The 21,038-nt window shown below is 40.9% G+C and overlaps 1 protein-coding gene across 2 annotated transcripts in view; it reads left to right on the forward strand.

Moving 5' to 3' along the window:
- The window catches only part of LOC132820398 (serine/threonine-protein kinase PAK 3), a 239,263-nt gene that overhangs the window by 640 nt on the left and 217,585 nt on the right, over window positions 1-21,038 (forward strand). The gene's annotated exons all lie outside the window — the stretch shown is intronic.

Below are 21,038 nucleotides of genomic sequence, written 5' to 3' on the forward strand. Positions count from 1 at the left end.
AATGTGATGGTTTCACATCTGAGACTTTGCCGCACCGAGCAATTTACTTTCTGCAATGCGCCGATTCTGTTGTTTAGGAAGTTTGGTCTATGACTTAATTCACCTGCGAATGTCAGATCTTAACAATACCCAACAATTAGTCCTGAATTATGGATTAAATTAGTAGGTTCTAAAGACTTATGTAATCTTGTTGCATTCTAATTCCACCCTATCCCAAGCCTAGGCCTGACCCAGTTGCCTGTTTTTCACCCTTCCCTATTTAAGGTGATCTTAACCATCAGGCCCAGCAGCTGTTCCCTTCAGCACACTCTCACCAGGATAGGTTGGAGAACCTGACCACATATCAGTGCCCCATGCTTACATTGCTAATGGTTCTCTCCTCTCTGTCTCCCTTTCAAATCTGGCTTCAATGACTAAACCCCCCACACAGCCCATCAAAAAACCCCCTCCATCCCCATATCCTTGCAATCACTCCATGTGCGATCTCCCTTTCAATTCAAAAGTCCTGTGTGATTGTCTCCCAAATCCAGGACATCTACCCAGCAACTGTCAGTTTGAATCTCAACAATTAGATTTCTCTGCTCTCACTACATTTGATAGAGATATAGAAAATCAGAACAGGCCAAAATGGCAAATCATATTCCTGTGAAAGCAACTGTAGTGATAATATCTCCTTATCCTCCTGTGGCCTTTCAAATGTCCTATCTTCCTGTAGCTCCTCTCTTCTGTTATCCAGCTTAACAGATTGAAACAGTTTAGTTTCACTTTTAGCTGTGGCATCAGAATCTCTACTTATTTCTTCTCTTCCTACCTGAAGCACCGTCACCTCTGAAAATCCCATAAAAATTCATCTTTGGTCACATCCACTATTTCATTTATATGCTGCTCATTGGCTACATAAATCATAGAAATGAATTCAGTTTTACGTCATTGCTGATAACATTTGGGTGTAGCTATCAACCACTTCTTTCAACTCCTCCATTCTATATGTACTGTCAAACTGCATGTCCAACATCAAGTTTTGGATGAGCTGAAATTTTCTCCTTAACATTTGTATCACCGAAACTGTTGTTTCTTTCACAATAATCAATTCTGTTCTCTGAACTAGCCACTGTCTTGGGTGTATCATATTATTTTCTGCCTTAGTGTTCCATTCTGGAATGAGCTAAGCCTCCATTGTATATCATCTTTGTCACAAATGCCCATCTACTTGCACCTTTACAGCATTGCCCATTCCATCTCAGCTCACTTGTTGTTAAAGCCCTCATCCAAGCATTTGTCACATTCAGCCTATTTCAATGGGTACCTAGCCAACCTCCAATTCTCCACCCTCACTAAACATTAGCTCAGTCAAAACTCTATCAAATTCCTGTAAACTTCTTCAGAACTGCCACATCCACCGCTGAACCCTCTATTCCTATGATTTGGGTTCCTTTTGCATCCTCCTTTCCATCTGGCATTCACCTTTCCACTAAAATCTTCCTTATAAGCCATTGTAAAACTCATCTGTTTGAGTAAGTCACCTACTCAGTGTCATCCCTGGCTCAAAATCTCTTTGTCCTCTCAAGCAACTTTGGTCATTTGTCTATGTGAAAAGGGTTAAACATAATTATATATGTAAATTTTTGTTGTAAAATCATTATGACATACAAGTTGCTGTTTGGCTCATTGAATCCACACCCTCCTTTGTAGAGCATCACAATAGTCCCATTTTCCTGTCTTATCCCAGAGTGTTTATTTTCCTCAAGTGCCCATCTAATTTCCTTTTGAAATCATTCATTGTCTTCCATTTAATCACCATCAAAGACAGTGAGTGCTGTGTCTGTTCCACTTGCTGGATAAAAATATTCTATTGGTTGTGGTAATCTGGAGGATGAGAGAGTTTTCAAATTGATCTGTTTTTGTTTCACAATGAATCAGTGAAATTATGCACTTCAGGAATATATTAATATCACATGCATCTATTTTTGGAAAGCATTGGTGACTGAAAGCAATAGTTTATTTCATGTGAGATTCATGTGCAGATGAATGTGGGAGTCCACCTGCAAATACAGCAATGTGCATGTGTGTGTGCGCGTGCCAGTCATTCTAACTTGTGGTGAACTGAGTCAACTAGTGAAAGAACAATTACTGAAAATTTGAAAAACACAATTTTCTGCAACAGAAATGAGTGTCTAAGTATGCCAGGAAATGTGGAATTCTGGAGACATGACTTGCAATGCATCATGTTCCTCATCACACATGAACAGTGATGCAATGAAACTGCAGGTCCTAATGTGAAAACTATGACAAAAGAAAAAAAAGTCCCCTTAACTACAGCATATGTTAGAGGATCCTGAAAACTGTACAGCTGTGTTTCTGAATTTTCTGAAATCCAAATATTACATAGAATATTTTGCAGCATACTCCATTGTATTTTACAAAATGAATTTAAAGCCTACAAATATAATTTGTACTTTTTGACATTTTTATTTAAATATCATCAGTTTTCTGTGCATAAAATTTATGTATCCTATATAGTTTTGAATTACAAATTCAAAATCTTCCATAATCATTTCTGTTAGGACTGAGTTTGATATACTAAGTGCATCAATAGGTATTGTGCATTAATCCCAAACACAGTTCTTGACACAGCCAGTTGTGTACTGTGTTTGCATTTATAAAAGGCAATATTTATTTTAGGTGTAAAAATGTTCCAAGATACTTCATTTAAGGCATTAAAAATGAAATCTGACATTAAGCCCCAGAGGAAGGCATTAGAACAGATGACTACAATTTGGCCAAGTCATGAAAATAGAGTCAGAGATGTACAGCACAGAAACAGAGCCTTTGGTCCAATTTATCCATGCTGACCAGTTATCCTAATCTAATCTAGTCCCATTTGCCAGCACTTGGCCTATATCCCTCTAAACCCTTCCTATCCATATACCCATCCAGATGCCTTTAAAATGCTGTAATTGTACCAGTGGTGATGTTATTTCCTGTGGTGAGGTCTAGTTTTTTCATTTTCTGTGTTTGTCGCTGTCTAATATCTATGGCTTGTTGTACTGTCTGTCCATTCCTGGTCTGTTGCATGAGTGAGTAAAGATTTTTGATGCAAAATTTTCCAGTTGTATTTACGGGATCACCTTTGTCATCACTAAATGAAACAAGTTAGAGGAAACCTTCAAGGCCATCAATAATATCCTTACTGGCATAAAATTCACTAAAGAGGAGGAAAACAACAACAAACCGCCATTCTTAGATGTCACAGTAGAGCGACCAGCCAATGGGGAACTTCAAACCACCTTCTGGATTAGTGGTGCTGGAAGAGCACAGCAGTTCAGGCAGCATCCAAGGAGCAGTGATACCGACGTTTCGGGCAAAAGCCCAAACCACCATCTACAGGAAAACAACACATACAGACCAAATATTGAACTACAGAAGCAATCATCCCAAAACCCACATACAAAGTTGCATCAGAACATTATTTCAACAAGCCAACACACACTGCGGTACAGAGGAGCTACGAGAGCAGAGAAAAATCACCTATACCGTGTATTCAAAAAGAATGGGTACCCAATGAATATAGTCCACCGATGTCTCAGCAACAAACCCAAACAAGCAGACAAAACACGTCCAGAAACCCTAGCCACTCTTCCTTACATCAAAGAAATCTCAGAAATGACTGCCAGACTACTCAGATCCCTAGGCATCATGGTAGCCCACAAACCCTTCAACACACTAAAACAGCAGCTAATGAACTTGAAAGACCCTATACAGACAATGAGCATAACTAACGCCATTTACATAATACTGTGCAAGAACTGTAACAAACACTACATTGGACAAACAGGCAGAAAACTAGCCACCAGGATGCATGAACACCAACTAGCTACAAAAACACATGACCCTCTCTCACTAGAATCCTCACGTACGGATGAGGAAGGACGCCACTTTGACTGGGACAACACATCTATCCTAGCACAAGCCAAACAAAAACACGCATGAGAATTCCTAGAAGCATGGCATTCCAACCGGAATTCTGTCAACAAATATGTCGAGTTAGATCCCACCTACCAACCCCTGAGAAAAGGAACAGGAAGTGCCTTCACAGGAAATGACATCACCAACCCAAAGAAACCTAAACATATAAATAGAAAGCAGGAATTTTCAGCATTGCTTTGCGTGAGGTCCACTGAAGTTGTTTCATAGTAAGGTAATGAAACGTCTGGAAATGAACCTTTCAGCTCAGTGAGCAACCTACATCCAAAATTCAAATCATTTATATAAATGATGAAAAGTAGTGGACCCAGCATTGATCCTTGTGGTAGACTACTGGTCACAAGCCTCCAGTCTGAAAAGCAACCTTCCACCATTACGCTCTGTCTTCTACCTTTGAGCCAGTTCTGTATCCAAATGGCAAGTTCTCTCTGCATTCCATGGGATCTCACCTTGCTAACCAGTCTCCCATGAGGACCCTTGTCGAACGTCTTACTGAAGTCCATACAGATCATGCCCACCATTCTGCCCTCACCAATCCTCTTTGTTACTTTCTCAAAAAATTCAATCAAGTTCGTGAGATGTGATTTCCCACACACAAAGCCATGTTGACCATCCCTAATCAGTCCTTGCCTTTCTAAATACATGTACATCCTGTCCCACAGGAGTCCCTCCAACAACTTGCCCACCACCAATGTCAGGCTCACTGGTCTATAGTTCCCTGACTTTTCGTTACCAACTTTCTTAAATAGTGGCACCACGTTAGCCAACCTCCAGTCATCTGGCACCTCACCTGTGACTGTTGATACAAGTATCTCAGTAAGGGGCCCAGCAATCACTTCCCTAAATTCCCAGAGTTCAAGGGTAGACCTGATCAGGTCTTGGGGATTTATCTACTTTTGTGCATTTTAAGATATCCAGTACCACCACCTCTATAATATTAACATTTTTCAAAACGTCACCATCTATTTACCCGCATTCTATATCTTCCATGCCATTCTCCACAGTAAACACTGATGCAAATAACTCACTTAATATCTCCCCCATCTCCTGCGGCTCGACACATAGGCTGCATTGCTGATCTTTGAGGGCCCTATTCTCTTCCTAGTTACTCTTTTGTCCTTAATGTATATTAAAAAAAACCCTATTTGCCAAAGCTATCTCATGTCCCCTTTTTGCTCTCCTGATTTCACTCTTAAGTATATGCCTTCTGCCTTTATACTCTTCTAAGGATTCACATGATCTCTCCTGTCCACGCCTGACATATGCTTCTTTCTTTTCCTTAACTAAAACCTCAACTTTTTAAGTCATCCAGCATTTCCTACACCTACCAGCCTTTTCTTTCACCCTAGCAGGAATGTACTGTCTCTGGACTCACATTATCTCATTTTTGAAAGCCTCCCATTTTCCAGCCGTCCTTTTACCTGTGAACATATGCCCCTAATCAGCTTTTGAAAGTTCTTGCCTAATACTGTGAAAATTAGCCTTCCTCCAACTTAGAATTTCAACTTTTAGATCCGGTCTATCCTTTTCCATCACTACTTTAAAACTAATAGAATTATGGTCACTAGCCCCAAAGTGCTCCCCCACTGACAACTCAGTCACCTGCCCTGCCTTATTTCCCAAGAGTAGGTCAAGTTTTGCTACTTCTCTAGTAAGTACATGCACCTACTGAATCAGAAAATTGTCTTGTGCACTCTTAGCAAATTCCTCTCCATCTCGACCTTTAACACTATGGCAGTCCCAGTCTATGTTTGGAAAGTTAAAATTCCCTATCATAACCACCCTATTATTCTTACAGATAACTGAAATCCCCTTAAAAATTTGTTTCTCAACTTCCCGCTGACTATAATAATGTGATAGTCAGCTTCTTATTTCTCAGTTCCACCCAAATAACTTCTTTGGATGTATTCCCAGATATATCCTCCTTAATTCAGCAGTAATGCTATCTCTTATCAAAAAAGCCACTCCCCCTCCTCTCTTGCCTCCCTTTCTGTCCTTCCTGTAGCATTTGTATTATGGAACATTAAGCTGCCAGTCCTGTCCATCCCTGAGCCATGTTTCTGTAATTGCTATGATATCCCAGTCCCATGTTCTTAACCATGCCCTGGGTTCATCTGCCTTCCCTATTAGCCTCCTGTTACCTAATCCTGATAGCTTTGTTTAATAGAAAATTGAAGAATGATTACCCTACAATAGGAAAAATGTAGGATGTCTCAATTTTCAGCCATCACCCACCCAGCCCCCACCCCAAAAACATCAAAACTCACAATGCTTCTTTTCCAATGCTATACTGAAGAAAGGAGTCTTGGACAATTTAGCAATATAGCCATGGATCAGGGCATTATGAAAACTGAAAGAACTGCAGGTGCTGTAAATCAGATACAAAAACAGAAATTTCTGGAAAAACTCAGCAGATCTGGCAGCACCTGTGGAGAGAAATCACACTTAATGTTTCAGATCCAGTAACCCTTCCTCAGTTCTTCCTCATTTCTCTGCACAGATGCCGCCAGATCTGCTGAGCATTTTCTATTTTTGTATCAGGGCATTATGATTGCTTTAAGCTGCAAGCTGTCTTTTTGTAAATCAAAGTTTCTTTAATACGTGTTAGTAAGAAAAGTTTTTCACCATGATGTGGAGACAGTTTCAGAATCAGAACATTTATGTATATTTTTCTAAGCACAAGAAACAGCACTTAATCCACGATAGGGATGGTCGCCACCTTAAATCTAAATCACTTTGAAACAGATAGAGTAGCTTCATTTGTCATTTCTACAATATACAGCTGGTACAATAAAAATGGAACAGTGTTCCATCAGGATCAAGGTACTATATGAACATACCAACTACACGAGAGTACGGTCATATATAGGGCAGCATAAAATGCAAAGAGCAAAACAGCACAGTAATTCCTGACAAAACAAGATAGTAGGTACAATGGTGGGCAAATTACAATGTATCAATGAACATTCATTAATAAAACATCATTTCGGTAGCTCAGTGGCCTCACAGCACCAGGGTCCCATGTTCGATTCCAGCTTTGGGCGACTGTCTGTATGGAGTTTGCATGTTCTCCCCGCATCTGCATGGGTTTCCTCCGGGTACTCCGGTTTTCTCCCATTGTCCAAAGATGTGCAGGTCAGGTGAATTGGCCATAGTATTAGGTGGGAAGTGGGTCTGGGTGGGTTACTCTTCGGAGGGTCAGTGTGGACTGGTTGGGCCAAAGGGCCTGTTTCCACACTGTAGGGAATCTAATCTAATCTATTTTAGCGGCAATTCAAAAAGTCATCTGAAAATTGTAAATGGAATAAAGTGTCATCATACTGTGTTAAGGAGCCTGATGGCTTGGGGGAAGAAACTGTTGCACCGTCTGGCCATGAGATACCAAATACTCCGGTATTTTCTGCCAGATAGCAGGAGAGAGAAGAGTTGGAGTGAGGGGAGCATTAGCCTTGTGGATGCAGCATGTTGTGTAAATATCTGTAATGGAGGGAAGAGAGACCTGATGATCTTTTTTGCTGTCCTCACTATCCATTTTAGGTCTTTACGATCCAAACCAGTGCAATCTCTGAACCAGGCAGTGATGGAGCAGATTAGGGTTCTTTCAATGAACCCTGGTTAGAATGTGGTGAAGGTTGGGTTGGGAGATTAGGCTTTCTTGGCTATGGAGCTGGTGTTGAGGGACTAAGTGAGATTCTCCTCCAGCTATATGCCAAGAAATTTGGAAGTCTTCATGATCTCCACGGGGGAGCTGTTGATATCCAGTGGAGAGTGTCCGGTCTGTGCCTCCCTGAAGTCAACAACCATCTCTTCCATTTTGTCCATGTTCATAGACAGATTGTTGGCTCTGCACCAGTCCATTAGCCACTGCACCTTCTCTCTGTATGCTGACTCATTCCTGCTAATGAGACCCACTACCGTCATGTCATCAGTGAACTTAATAATATAATTTGAACTGTGCATTGCTGTGCAGTCGTGTGTCAGCAGGGTGAACAGCAGTGGACTGAGCACACAGCCGTGGGCCCCCCCCCGCCCCCGTGCTCAGTGTGATGGTGTTGGAGATGCTGTTCCCAATTCAGACTAACTGAGGTCTCCCAGTCAGGAAGTCCAGGATCCAGTTACACAGGGAGGTATTTAGGTCCAGCAGACTTAGCTTTCCAATCAGGTGCTGAGCAATGATAGTGTTAAAGGCAGAACTGAAGTCTATGGGCAATAATCTAATGTAGGTATCCTGCTTGTCCAGGTGGGTGAGGGCTAGATGGTGATGGAGATAGCATCATCTGTTGAGCAGTTGAGACAATATGCGAACTGCAGGGTGTCCGGTGAAGGAGGAAGTGGGTTCTTAATATGCCTCATCACGAGCCTCTCGAAACTCTTCATGATGTAAGTGCAACAGGGCGGTAGTCGTTGAGATAGGACACTGAAGACGTCTTCGGCATGGGAGCAATGGTAGTGGCCTTGAAGCATGTTGGAACTATGGCGCAGCTCAGGGAGATGTTAAAACTGTCTGTGAAAACATCCGCCAGCATGTCAAAGCATCCTCTGAGCACGCTGCCAGGGATGTAATCTGGTCCCCCAGCCTTACGTGGGTTGAATCTGCGAAGAGTTTTTCTCACGTCAGTCATGGAAAGACACAACACCTGGTCATTGTGGGAGGGGTGGACGTCCTCGCTGCCAATTTGTTTCGTGCCTCAAACCATGCATAGAAGTTGTTCAACTCAACTGGGAGAGAGGCATCCCCAGCACAAGCAGGCGATGCCATTCTGCGTTTGGTGATGGCCTGGATACCCTTCTCCATTCTCTGCGTGTCGCCGCTGTCCTGAAAAAGGCTGTCTATTCCTTGTATGAATGCACACTTTGCCTCTTTGATGGCCCGGGTCATGTTGGCCTGCGCTGTTGTTAGGGCCACCTTATCATCCGTTTTGAAGGCAGAATCTCAGATTCTCAGCGGTGCACACACCTTTGGGTCATCCATGGCTTTTGGTTGGGGCGAGAAGTGATGTCTTAGACACAGTGACACAGTGTAGCAAATCACTGACACTGTGTACTCCTCTAATTTGATGGAATCACCATCGGTTGCCACCTCCATGGACATGCACCAGTCAGTGCACTCAAAACAGTCTCGAAGAGCAGAAATGGCTCCTGCCAGCCAGGTTTTCACCTGCTTCCGAACTGGTTTGACCCGTCTGACGAGTGATTTGTACGCTGGCATTAGCATAACAGCGATGTAGTCTGAGGAGCTGAGGTGGGCCTGGGGCTCTGCCCTGTATGCATTGGGGGTGTTTGTATAAACAAGATCCAGCTTGTTCCCCTCCCTCGTCACAAAGTCCACATGCTGATGGAATTTAGGGAGCACACTCTTGAGATTCGCATGGTTAAAATCAACAGCAGCAATAAACAGGGTGTGCATTCTGCAATGCACTAATAGTACCATACAGTTCAGAGTGCCTCCTTGGCATTAGCACTGTGAGGAATATACACTCTGACTATAAGGACAACAGTAATTTCCCATGGCAAATAAAATGGTCTACATCTAACAATCACAAACTCTACCAGTGATGAGCATTAATTGGAGACTAGCACAGAGTCCTTGCACCATTTCATGTTGATGTGGACACACAGACGCCACCCCGAGGTAAAATCAATAAGGGTTTGATAAAGGAAATTTATTTCTGAACATTGATGATATTTAAAATGAATCATTGAAAGATGGTTTAATATCAAATAAAGTATCTCGACTTTGTATGTCAACACTTTTTTAAAATTAGTATTGTACTAAAACCTACTTTGAAGGCAGAGTTAAATTGATGGTTATCATTGTAGCCCTGCTCTTTATTTCACTGATTTTGTTTTGGTGGGCTTTATTTCAGTTTTACCATTCAAAAGCTTTTATTTTTTTGTGAAAAGTTTAGCTTAGAAATTGTTTCAGAGATGCAGGCTACATATTGGGAAAATGTGCAATAGTACCAAATAATATTTAGGGTAGGGAATTACGCACATTCTTTGCCTGGTTTTGACCTTCCCTGGGATTATTATAGGGTCTGGAAGTGGGAAGAGAGAGAGAAAGGGGGTAGGAGAGGTTCCTAAGAAAAGACATGTGACCAATTGCTGATATAATCATTCATCAAGTGAAGGCTTGGGCTTGAAATTATGTTGAGTTGGTTATGGAGCTTCACCTTTTGCTTCAGAAAGCGATGCAGATAATTTATAAATTAAGTGCTGCTGCTTGTGGTTAGCAAGCTCACCTTGCATCTCTCCAATTCTTTTCAATTTGGTGTAAAAGGACTAAGTTATTTTGCTGTCCATGGTGCCTCAAGGAGATAATTGATGCTGTGTGAATGGGTGCCAGCACTTTAATGTGTTGGCATGTCTATACCTGTGCAGATGCCTAGAAGACACTGTCAGAATGTTGCATGATACATTAGAGTGCAACTTGCTTAGATACACTTATTTTGGTGACGGTCTATTTTAGACCTACATCCACTAAAATTATTATATATCAGGGCAAAGCATCAAAGAGGCACTGTACTATGAAGCAATGTTTGCATTGAATTTAATGTATTTATTACTAAAGTTAATTATATCAGTGATTGAGCATGGCATCCACATGACACTTAACTGTCATTGGTTTACAAAGTTTTCTTATCCGAGGCCAAATGACATTTTGATTCAATTGAGTCTGATGTCTTTCTTCTGTACATAAATCTAAAAAAGGATAAGATGCTTGTGCCTAGAAGTACTAAGATGGCCATGGTATATTAATGTACTGGACTGCAATAAATATCTGATGAAGGGACACAATCTTGATTCAGGATACAGTCAAAGCGAAAAGGAGGAGAAAGCAAGAGAGTCATGGAGGAGATGGTGGTGTAGTGATGATGTCATTCAACTAGTAATCTTTAGGCTGAGAATAATGCTGTAAGGATACAGGTTCAAAGCAGCCAGTGGAATTTGTTATGATATTGCATAGTTTCCAGGCCAAACAAGCTGCGTATCTTTAAGACATATCATAGATGACATCTTGCCATGTGACATTCCAGTATAATGGAATCTGCCTTACCATCACCTTCAGTAGTAGCTGCAAAAGCACAAGTAGGTCATAGTGATATCCTACTTGCAATTCCTTTACCAATGCTCTATGTAGTTAGTGAGTACTGGACACAGATTATGTATAAATCTGAGATATTATAGTAGTGTTAGAAAGATTCAAGGCATCTGTCTCAATACTTCCCAATCTTCATGGTACATGCAACAAGGGGTAAAATTGGAACAGAAGTAAACCATTCAGCTCATCAAGCCTGCTGTGCTATTTAATACAATCATGATTAATCAAATGCATCTTACTTACATTATCCCTATAACCTTTGATGCTATTGATTAACAGAAATCTATTAAACTCTATTATAAATAAACTAAGATTAGGCTTCTCCGGTCCTGGGGTTGAGAATTACAAGATTCATCGTAAAATAATTTCTCATCATCTCATTGGCATATTTTCTTATTTTTAAATTGTACCTTCTGCTTCTCAAGTCACCACTCAGGGGAGACATCTTATCTGCACCTACCTAGTTTAGGCCTTTAAGTATTTTGTAGGTAGGGAACACACAGACCATTATCATACTTGGAGTGGTGTTTTACCCATAAACCACACCAAAATTTAAATTCAATCAGTAAGTCTGGAATTGAAAGTAAAAGTGTCAAGAAATTAGTATTTTCATATTATTTATTAGTTGTTGTATCTTTTCCTGAAAAGAATCTGAAGGTCAGTTGTTACACATTTTTAAAAAAAACCTTTGCCCAAGTCTTTAAAATGAAACACTTTTTATTGTTTCAATTTCTAAACTCAAAGAAATATATCAGAACTTTCAAATGAAACAACAGTTTTATTTGAAAATATTTGAATTTAACTGCATAATGAACTGATTACAAAATCTCACCCCAATATTTTTATGCTTAGCTGAATCATGTTATATTTTAAAAGCATTTATAGAGGATTGTTAATAGAAAGCCATGAATTAAAAATTAATATCAAGGGAGAATCTGATTGAATAACTAAAGATTTATATATGTTGTGGCTCTAAGTGTCATAACCTGAGTTTCATCTGCTTGTTATCAATTGGTTTGTGGATGGTGAAATGCCATGCAAGATATAAAAATTTAGATTGCCATACTAATCTACTGTGTTTTAAATTATGTTTCAATGTGGATTATTATAATCACGGATTTGTGCCTTTGAATGCTGCCACCCCTTTCTGGATAATTTTATTTAATTTTGAAAACATCATTAATTATAATTGAAAATTATGGACAGGAACAGATCCAAGAATTGTGCATCTTAGTAACTTGTACAGATAATTTACTATTTCTGAGTCCCTGCCATTTTGTTGCTCTGGTCAGTATGTTGCTCAGTCTATTACTTTTAATGAATCAGTAAAATCATTCAGGGTTGCATTAAAGCTAATGGGGAGAAGAAGATATCAGTCTTTAAAATATACTTTTTACATCAATGTCTTCTTCCCAACATTCCTAGTGGTAGAAAATATTTTTATACAAATGCTGGTGATAGGGATATCCTCCTTGCCTCAGTTTATTCCCACAGTTTAGGTTTTAAAATATAATTATGTCTCTAGCTGCAGACATAGACTTACACTGAGACATGTTATTAAAATGTACTATTTTTGGAACATTGACTAAGGCTGTATTGGGAACTAAGTAGCGTAGCAAATTAGTTCAGTTTCTGTGACTTAATAATTAATGCAAATAAGCCCTTTGAATAATACAGATATATTTGACGAACAGTTCCCCAACCCCTAATTCTTCCTATCTTTTTTCATGTATACAGCTATCCCATATATATCACACTTGTACAATGTATTTAGTTATATATTCAATTACAGATAAAGACTTAAAAGCACACAGGTTTTCTGAAAAATATTCAATACTTTATCCTGTCTCTATTGGAATGATAACTTACTTTTATGGAGTCTACAGAGAATTTGATATTTTTCCACATGCAGTCTATAGTGATATATAATAATACTTCTAATACCATTTGTTAAATTCTATGCCACCCTCCAACAGGGTCCGCTAGAATAAAGAGATAATTCAAGCCATTGAGATTGTGCTGCTTACAACAAATTGTGAATAATATCTATAACAGCAAAGGTCAATTTTATGTAATCTTCTGATAGTGCCTGTTATAAGCACAAGTAACATTTATTTACAGTCTTACACAGTAAAACAAAGATTGCAATGATATCATTTTACAATTATTCAATTTGACTACTTTCATTCTTTGTGGTTCCTTTTTGATCTGGAAAAAAGGCCTTTCAAAATATTTGCAATGGTTTCCTTATTTGGTATCATTAGGAAAATTGCTTGACCCAGCCACTCACTCTTGACTTCATCAGCTGATCTTAATCCATAGAATTGATGGATAATATTTATGTAGTTACTGAGAAGAAAATCTGCAACATAACAGTTGTGGTCTTTGTTCAACAGCTTGTCCTTTTAAAGAATACTATGCTTTGAAAGCCTTAACAGAGCAAACCTATCATTGGGGCCAAGTGGAGTAGGATTATGAATAATTGGCTTGTTGTACTTCAGCCCTACAATGGGTATATTCCTAAAAATACATCATTCTGAAATGAAATCCTTTAACATTAGTTGAAGGCAGAATTTAACCTATGTACATTTAGGATTTGAAGAACTGTGTGTTTGAGATTGAGGAGCAGATTTTTATGTTAAAATGCACATAAATAAACTGAAATGTACATGATATACTAGGATCAGATAGTGACAGGGTGAAAAATGATTTACTTTCGCACGTAGCAGTCCTAAGGAACATCTTTGATTACAAGCTAATTTATTCCGCACATTCCCTTGCACTCTTCCTTTTTCAAATACAAAAGGCATTATGCTGGTGTTAGTATTCATTGCACATTAAGTCTCTGTACATATAGTCCTATATAGAATGATAACTATCGTGAGAGGGTTACTAGTGATAAATGAAGTGTATCTTCATTTCTCAGAAGAATAGCAGAGATCATTACTGCTTGGCATGAATAATCCATGCTAGTTAGGTCCATGGTTTATGAATTTTGTTTGCAGGCAAGTAGTGATGTATTAAAACATTTTCTCCATGATGTCAGCGTGATGTTTAAAACATAGAAATTCAAAATGCGCATCTTCCCCGTGACAGGGTCACAGCTAATTGGTTTCTGGCATAGGTGCCACTGATATCTGCCGGAGGCCGAAGAGAGAATGCGTCCCAAAAATGGGGTAAAATTTCAGGCATGGAAACAATATATTCAAAGCGGTGATAATGGGAGAGCAACACGGCAATGAACAATGATCGTTACTTGGTTGCAAGAACGTGGACATTTGGCATCACTACATGAACAAACCTCACTGGCCAGAGCCAGGAAACTATCCTTGTAGAGGCGAATGTTGTGCACCCCGCCACCCATCATGGGTTTCATATGTGTGCCCTATTGTCATAGAGTCATAGAGGTATACAACACGGAAGTAGACCCTTTGGTCCAACTCGTCCATGCTGACCAGATGTCTTAAACTAATCTAGTCATATTTGCCATCTCATGGCCCATATCTGTCTAAATCCTTCCTATTCATATATCCATCCAGATGCCTTTTAAATGTTGCAATTGTACCAGCCTCCACCATTTCCTCTGGCAGCTCATTCCAAAAATGCACCACCCTCTGCGTGAAAAAGTTGCCCCTTAAATCACTTTTATGTTTTTCCCCTCTCACCCTAAACCTATGCCCTCTAATTCTAGACTCCTCCACTGTAGGGAAAATACATTGTCTCTTTAACCTATATATGCCCCTCATGATTTTATAAATTCTATGAAGTCACCCCTCCACCTCTGCTCCAAGAAAAACAGCCCCAGTGTATTCAGCCTCTCCCTGTTGCTCACATCCTCCAATCCTGGCAATATCCTTGTAAATCTTTACTGAACCCTTTCAAGTTTCACAACAGCCTTCCGATAGGAGGGTTACCAGAATTGCAAGCAATATTCCAAGAGTAGCCTAATTAATATCCTCTACAGCCGCAACATGACCTACCAACTCCTATGCTCAATACTCTGACCAATAAAGGAAATGGTACTAAGTGCCTTCTTCACTATCCTATTGACCTGTGACTCTACTTTCAAGGAACTATGAGCCTGCACTCCAAGGTTTCTTTGTTCAGCAACACTCCCTAGGACCTTACCAATAAGTGTATAAGTCCTCCTAAGATTTGCTTTTTCAAAATGCAGCACCTCTCATTTATCTACATTAAAATCCATCTGCCACACCTCAGCCCACTGGCCTATTTGATCAAGATTCCATTGTACTCTGAGGTAAACTTCTTCGCTGTCCACTACACCTCCAATTTTGGTGTCTGTTTTCTCCCATACTGAGACAAAGGGAGGCATTGAGTTAGATGAAAGTGGACAGCACAGCTGTTAGTGCTGATGCAGGTGGAAGAAAGGTGGTGAGGGATCCCAAATGAGTAGTGAGTGCAGAAGCTATCCAGAGTTAATAGTGTGGGGGATTGGGTGTGTGTGAATGAGAAAGGGAACATGTTGTAAGCAATAGTGAGAATTGTATGATCCTTAGTGGCAGGTGGGTGCAGTGGAAGAGAGAGAGTAAGTGTGAGGTAACAGAGAGAGGATGGTGGAACTTATCCTTGGAGAACAGAGAAGGTCATTCACTGACAGTCTTCCTGCACTCCTAAGTGTTCCTTTAGACTGTGGAAACAGCTCTGACTCAGGTGGCAACCTTGAACCAGGCTGACAGGTCTAGTGGTATAATCTCCTGTGCTGAACTTGAGGGAAGAGGACAGCCCTCCTTTGCACCACCCTGTTCACCAGGACCTCAAAGTTCCTGCTGGTAATGTTTGGTGACAATTTTCCTCTATCTGCCATCTCTGGGGCAATTGACACATGTGATGCAGTGTAGTTCCAGACAGATGATGTTTGACATGGTGCACAATTGCATTCTAAATGTGACACTGGTGTGGGGAAACCTGTGAAGGGGGGGGGGGGGGTTCCCAATAAGGCAAGTACCTATGACCTTTATGAGAGGGCAATTACAGCAAGTGGGATGCTGTGGGGGTGTGGCGCATAGGTGATAAGGACAGTCTGGAGGTAGAAAGTTAAAAATCACACAACAACAGGTTATAGTTGAACAGGTTTAATTGGAAGCACACTTGCTTTCAGTGCAACCCTCCTGGTGTTGTGTGATTTTTAACCTTGTACACCCCAGTCCAACTTTGGCATCTCCAAATCAGTCTGGAGGTAGTATGAGAACCTTGCTGGGCCTGGCAGAGAGAAACCCTTGATGAATCTCACCAAAGTTGACAATTTGCTGATTTCTGGCCAAATTCTATTCACAGTGTTGATTACAGTAGCACCCACCACATTCTTCACAAAATAGTAGCTCCTGAACATTTGCAGCAGTAAAAGGGAGTTTCCCCAATTAGTTGCAAGGAACTCATTACCTTTGTGATTTTAAGATTCTGGGCTCTTAGATCGCTGAGCATTTCTTTGTTGCCAATTTTAAAATTGTTCTTTCTCCTTTGTAACCTCTATTTCTCTCCTTCGGAGATTTCCTTTCCATCCCATTCTGTTTGTAGCCACCTTCTTCCCCATCTCCCTTGCAGCCTCCAACTCTTCCCATCTCTGTTCTTGTTTTCCCTCCCTTTCGGAGCCTCCTTCTCTTGCCTCCTACCCCTTTTGCAATCTCATCCTGTCCTGTTCCTCTTACAGTCTATTTCTCCCCCACCGCCTTCAGAGCCTCCCCTTGCCCCTCCACAACCTTTGTGGCTGCCTCCAATCAAGCATCAGCCTATCAGCAGCAGGCATGCGTGAGAACCAACCTGTGATTGGAGGAGCACCCCCTCAAATTCTGTTCATTCTGATTACAGTGGTGACTCTTCTCAAATTGCTGGCCCTGTTGATTGAATTTTCTCATGTGTTTTGGTGACTTATTGCATCTGAATTTGCCCACTGTCCTTGCCCAGAGCCCTGGCATATGCTGATTGCCTTTGGTTGAGACTTTAATTGGATTAATTGACTACCCAAATTATGCTGCGTGAAAATACACAAGAGGAATGAGTGTATTGGCAAACTGGGCCATGGTACAGCACTGTGAAATTGCGAGCAAATTTGCTTCTGGGCCTTCCTTCTCGGGCCAATGAACATTCAGGCTGTGGTCATTATCGCATTATTGTTTAAGAAGGCTTGTTATGCACAAATTAGCTGCCAAGATTCCTATATTGCAGCAGTGGTGACATTTCAAAAATTACCTAATTTGCATAAAGTGCTTCAGGATGTCCAGTCATCCTGAAAAGTGCTGTGTCAGTCTTTTTTATCAAATAGTCATTTTTTTTCCACATATGATTTATGATTTTTTAAGATCGAACTCACACTGTCAGTTCAAAGCATTCTGACTGGCCATTTTATGAGATTAATTTTGTTACTCATCATGATTGTAAGTCACTCGTCTTACTTCTAATGTCTCGCTCTGGTCTTGACAGGAATTTTTGTCATGGTTGGAATAAACCAAGTTGGTGCTGTTTTTCAAGTGTATTTACCAGTGGGCATCAAATTGATTTCTGTTATTCTGTCACTTGTCTGTGACATAAAATGGCTCTCTCCACGCCTGTCACTGAGATAATTCCTCTTTAAAATATCCGTGAAGCAGTGAAATGAGAAATCAGTCAATTTCAGCCCAATGCATGCTTTTGGTGACAATTTACCAAACCAGATGTGCTAATTTCCTGTTCTTAACCAAAACTGGAGTGGGATTTCTAATAACTGGAACACTATTAATCATGTGGATCAAAGAATCTATGTGAACTTTTGCCTATTTGCTTTTGTTCCAATGTGTTAGCCTCCAATCTCCAATTAAGAAAGCAGGGGCGTGCCCTGCACCTGGTTTACTGAAGTCAGCCAAGTCGATCTCATAGAATATGAATTCCCTGATCGGGTCTGTTACACTGGTCCAGTTAGTGAGCCCTGGCTGACGGATCAGAGTTCCAGCATTCTGTAGTCCTTGTTTTTACCTCCGAGCATTAGTGTCAGACGTCCTCTTCACTCTGAGAGCTGGCTCTGAGGGAACTGGATAAAGGTCAAAGACTCTTCCCCCTGTAAATAAAAGGTGACAGGATACCAGCCTCTATGGAGATATTTTCATGATGATGAGAGAAAAGCACACTTCTGAAGAAATTGGCTCACAGCAGTCAGCTTTGAGTTGGGTTAAGTATTTCTGGCATCGTACCATTATTGGGGAAGCATGACTCAGTTGATTCAGCCATCCAAGACTGGGCCCAATATGTGGAAAGAATGCTTTATTTTCTTTGGGCAAATGACTTTAGGGCAGATGAAAGGCAAGAGAAATTCTCCTGACAGCTTGTGGACCCATAGCTTCTTTGGTTATTCGGAACTTAAGTTTTCCTGAAGCACCAGATACAGAAGGTTTTCAAGAGTTGATGGATTTGGTTAAGGAATATTACAATCCCAAGCCTTCTCTAATTCTGAGATGCAATTGGTTTTACTTGGCAATTCGAGAACCAGGGGAATCTGTATCGTGATTTTTGTCGAGGTTAAGATGACTGGCTGAGGCACGTGACTTTGGTTTAAGCCTTAATGAGCTGCTGAGAGACTATTTGGTATGTAGGATGAACGATGTAACCATACAAAAGCATCTACTAGCTGAAGCTGGACTTCAAATAGGCACTCCAACTGGTTTTGTCCTTGGAAAATGTGGCATGTGGAACATATGAGGTTCAGGTTATTCCAACAAAAGTGGACACCCTCGCTGGTCTGGCTGAGCTTGGGGAACACCAGTTGAGTGAAGGCGATTGCATAACCTCACTCAGGAAATATCCTGAATAGAGGGACTCTGGATTTTACTGCTCCTCGGATGCTGCCTGAACTGCTGTGCTCTTCCAGCCTACTGCAAAACCCCAAACAAAACAAAGTATTGGCCAAATAGTTAAAGCTTTTCTTCAGGATCTAGGCTGGTAAGCCAGTGTAGTTGTTGCTGGTGTGCAGACCTGAGGCAGCAAAAGAGTCCCACGAGACCTAAATTGAGTAAGGGAACGCATAGGCCGGTATCCAAGACAGTGCACACTCCGGAAAGTCCACATATATCTGGTCAGAACAATTAAAATGCTTAGCAACATTCAAACCAGAACCATCAAAATGAATGCCTGGTTAAATGGTCACCTGGTTGTAATGGAGGTCAATACCAGCTTGGCCATTTTAGTGATTGCAGAACCAGTCTTTAATGAAGTTTACTCTGGACTCCAACACTTAGGCTTGCATAAGATTTCATTTAGACAGAGAACCTATACCAGGATATCTTTACAGATTAAAGGTACAATTTTGGTTCTGGTCTCTTATGAGAAGCAGCTGGTTCATTTAGCACTCATTGTGGAAGAAGGCTTGGACCCAAGCTTGATGGGGCAAAATTGTTTGAGAAAAATTCAGCTAGACTGGCTCAAATTTTTTTCAGTTTAGAAAGTGGCTGCCTGAGTGAAGTCCTGATTAAATTCCCTGACATTTTTTAGGAAGGGCAAGAGACTATCAAAGGAGCCAAGACCACCTAGCATGTTGACCAGAAAACAGTTCCATGATTCTGCAAGGCCTGCCCCATGCCATTTGTGTTGTGGGCAAAAGTAAAGACGGAAATCAGGAGGTTGGGAAGAGAAGGAATCATCAAACCAGTCCGGTTTGTGGACTGGGCAGCACCTGTCATACCAGTTGTGAAGCCAGTGGCTCAGTTTGCCTTTGTGAGGACCTTGAACAAACAGTAAACTGCCTTTTGCAGCTGGATAAATATCCAGTACCTCGCATAGAGAAGCTATACTCAAAGTTGCCAGGGTCTGTCCTTTATGAAGCTGGACGTGCGCCATGTGTACTTGCAATTGTGGTTGCATGAGGATTCCCTGAAATTACGGTACAATTAATACCCATCAGGGTTTGTACCAATATACAAGGCCATTTAGGGTATTGTCAACCTGTGCCATTTTTCAGTGGATGATGGAGAACATTTTACAATTCTACCCAGGTTGCTTGGAAGAAATGTCTAAGGACCATAACCAAGTTCTCCAAGTGCTCCTTATCTAGATAACGTACTAATAACAGGGAAGAGCAAGAAGGAGCACTTGGAGAACTTGATTATAGTCCTTAGACGGAGAAAATGAGGTCTGCAGATGCAGGAATGATGAAGGGCTTATGCCTGAAATGTCGAATTTCCTGTTTCTTGGATGCTGCCTGACCTACGCTTTTCCAGCAACACATTTTCAGCTATAGTCCTTAGACATTTCTTCCAGGCCTTAGAAGGATGAAATGTGTGTATCAGGCACCCCAAGTGGCAACAGTGTTGACAAGACATTGGAAGATGAAGTGAAGGCGATCAATGGTGCCCTGACTCCCATGACTGTCCCGGAGCTTAAGCCTTTCCCTTGGGCTGGTGAATTATTATGAAACATTCACACATAACCTGGCCTCTATCCTCGCACCTTTTCATCCACTCTTTTTTAAAAAAGGGTCAGCCTTGCAATGGTCAAATAGCCAAGACATAGCTTTCAGAAAAGTGAAGGACCAGCTTTCATCCTTTAAGGTGTTGGCATACTATGATTTCAAGCGTGATCTGGTATTGACATATATTGGCTTCCCATTTGGCATTGGGATAGTATTAGCTCATATGGAGGCCCAATGGAGAGGAACGCCCAATCGCGTATGTATCCAGGATTTCGTTGAATTCATAGCATAAATACACCCAAATAGAGAAGGAAGGTTTGGCGGTCATAGTTGGAGTCAGGAAGTTCCACCAATAGATTTATGGATGCAAATTTGTAATAATGACAGATCACAAACCCCTCCTAGATCAACTTAAAGAGGACAAAACAGTGCCATCCATAGCTTAAGGCCGAATTCAGCATTGGGTTCCAATTCTAAGTGTGTATGATTACAAGTAGAACACCATCCGGGAGGCCACGTTGCAATTGCCGATGCACTGAGCTGCCTCCCATTGGCAGATAG

This window comes from Hemiscyllium ocellatum, chromosome 11, assembly GCF_020745735.1.
Source record: "Hemiscyllium ocellatum isolate sHemOce1 chromosome 11, sHemOce1.pat.X.cur, whole genome shotgun sequence".
Taxonomy (NCBI): Eukaryota; Metazoa; Chordata; class Chondrichthyes; order Orectolobiformes; family Hemiscylliidae; genus Hemiscyllium; species Hemiscyllium ocellatum.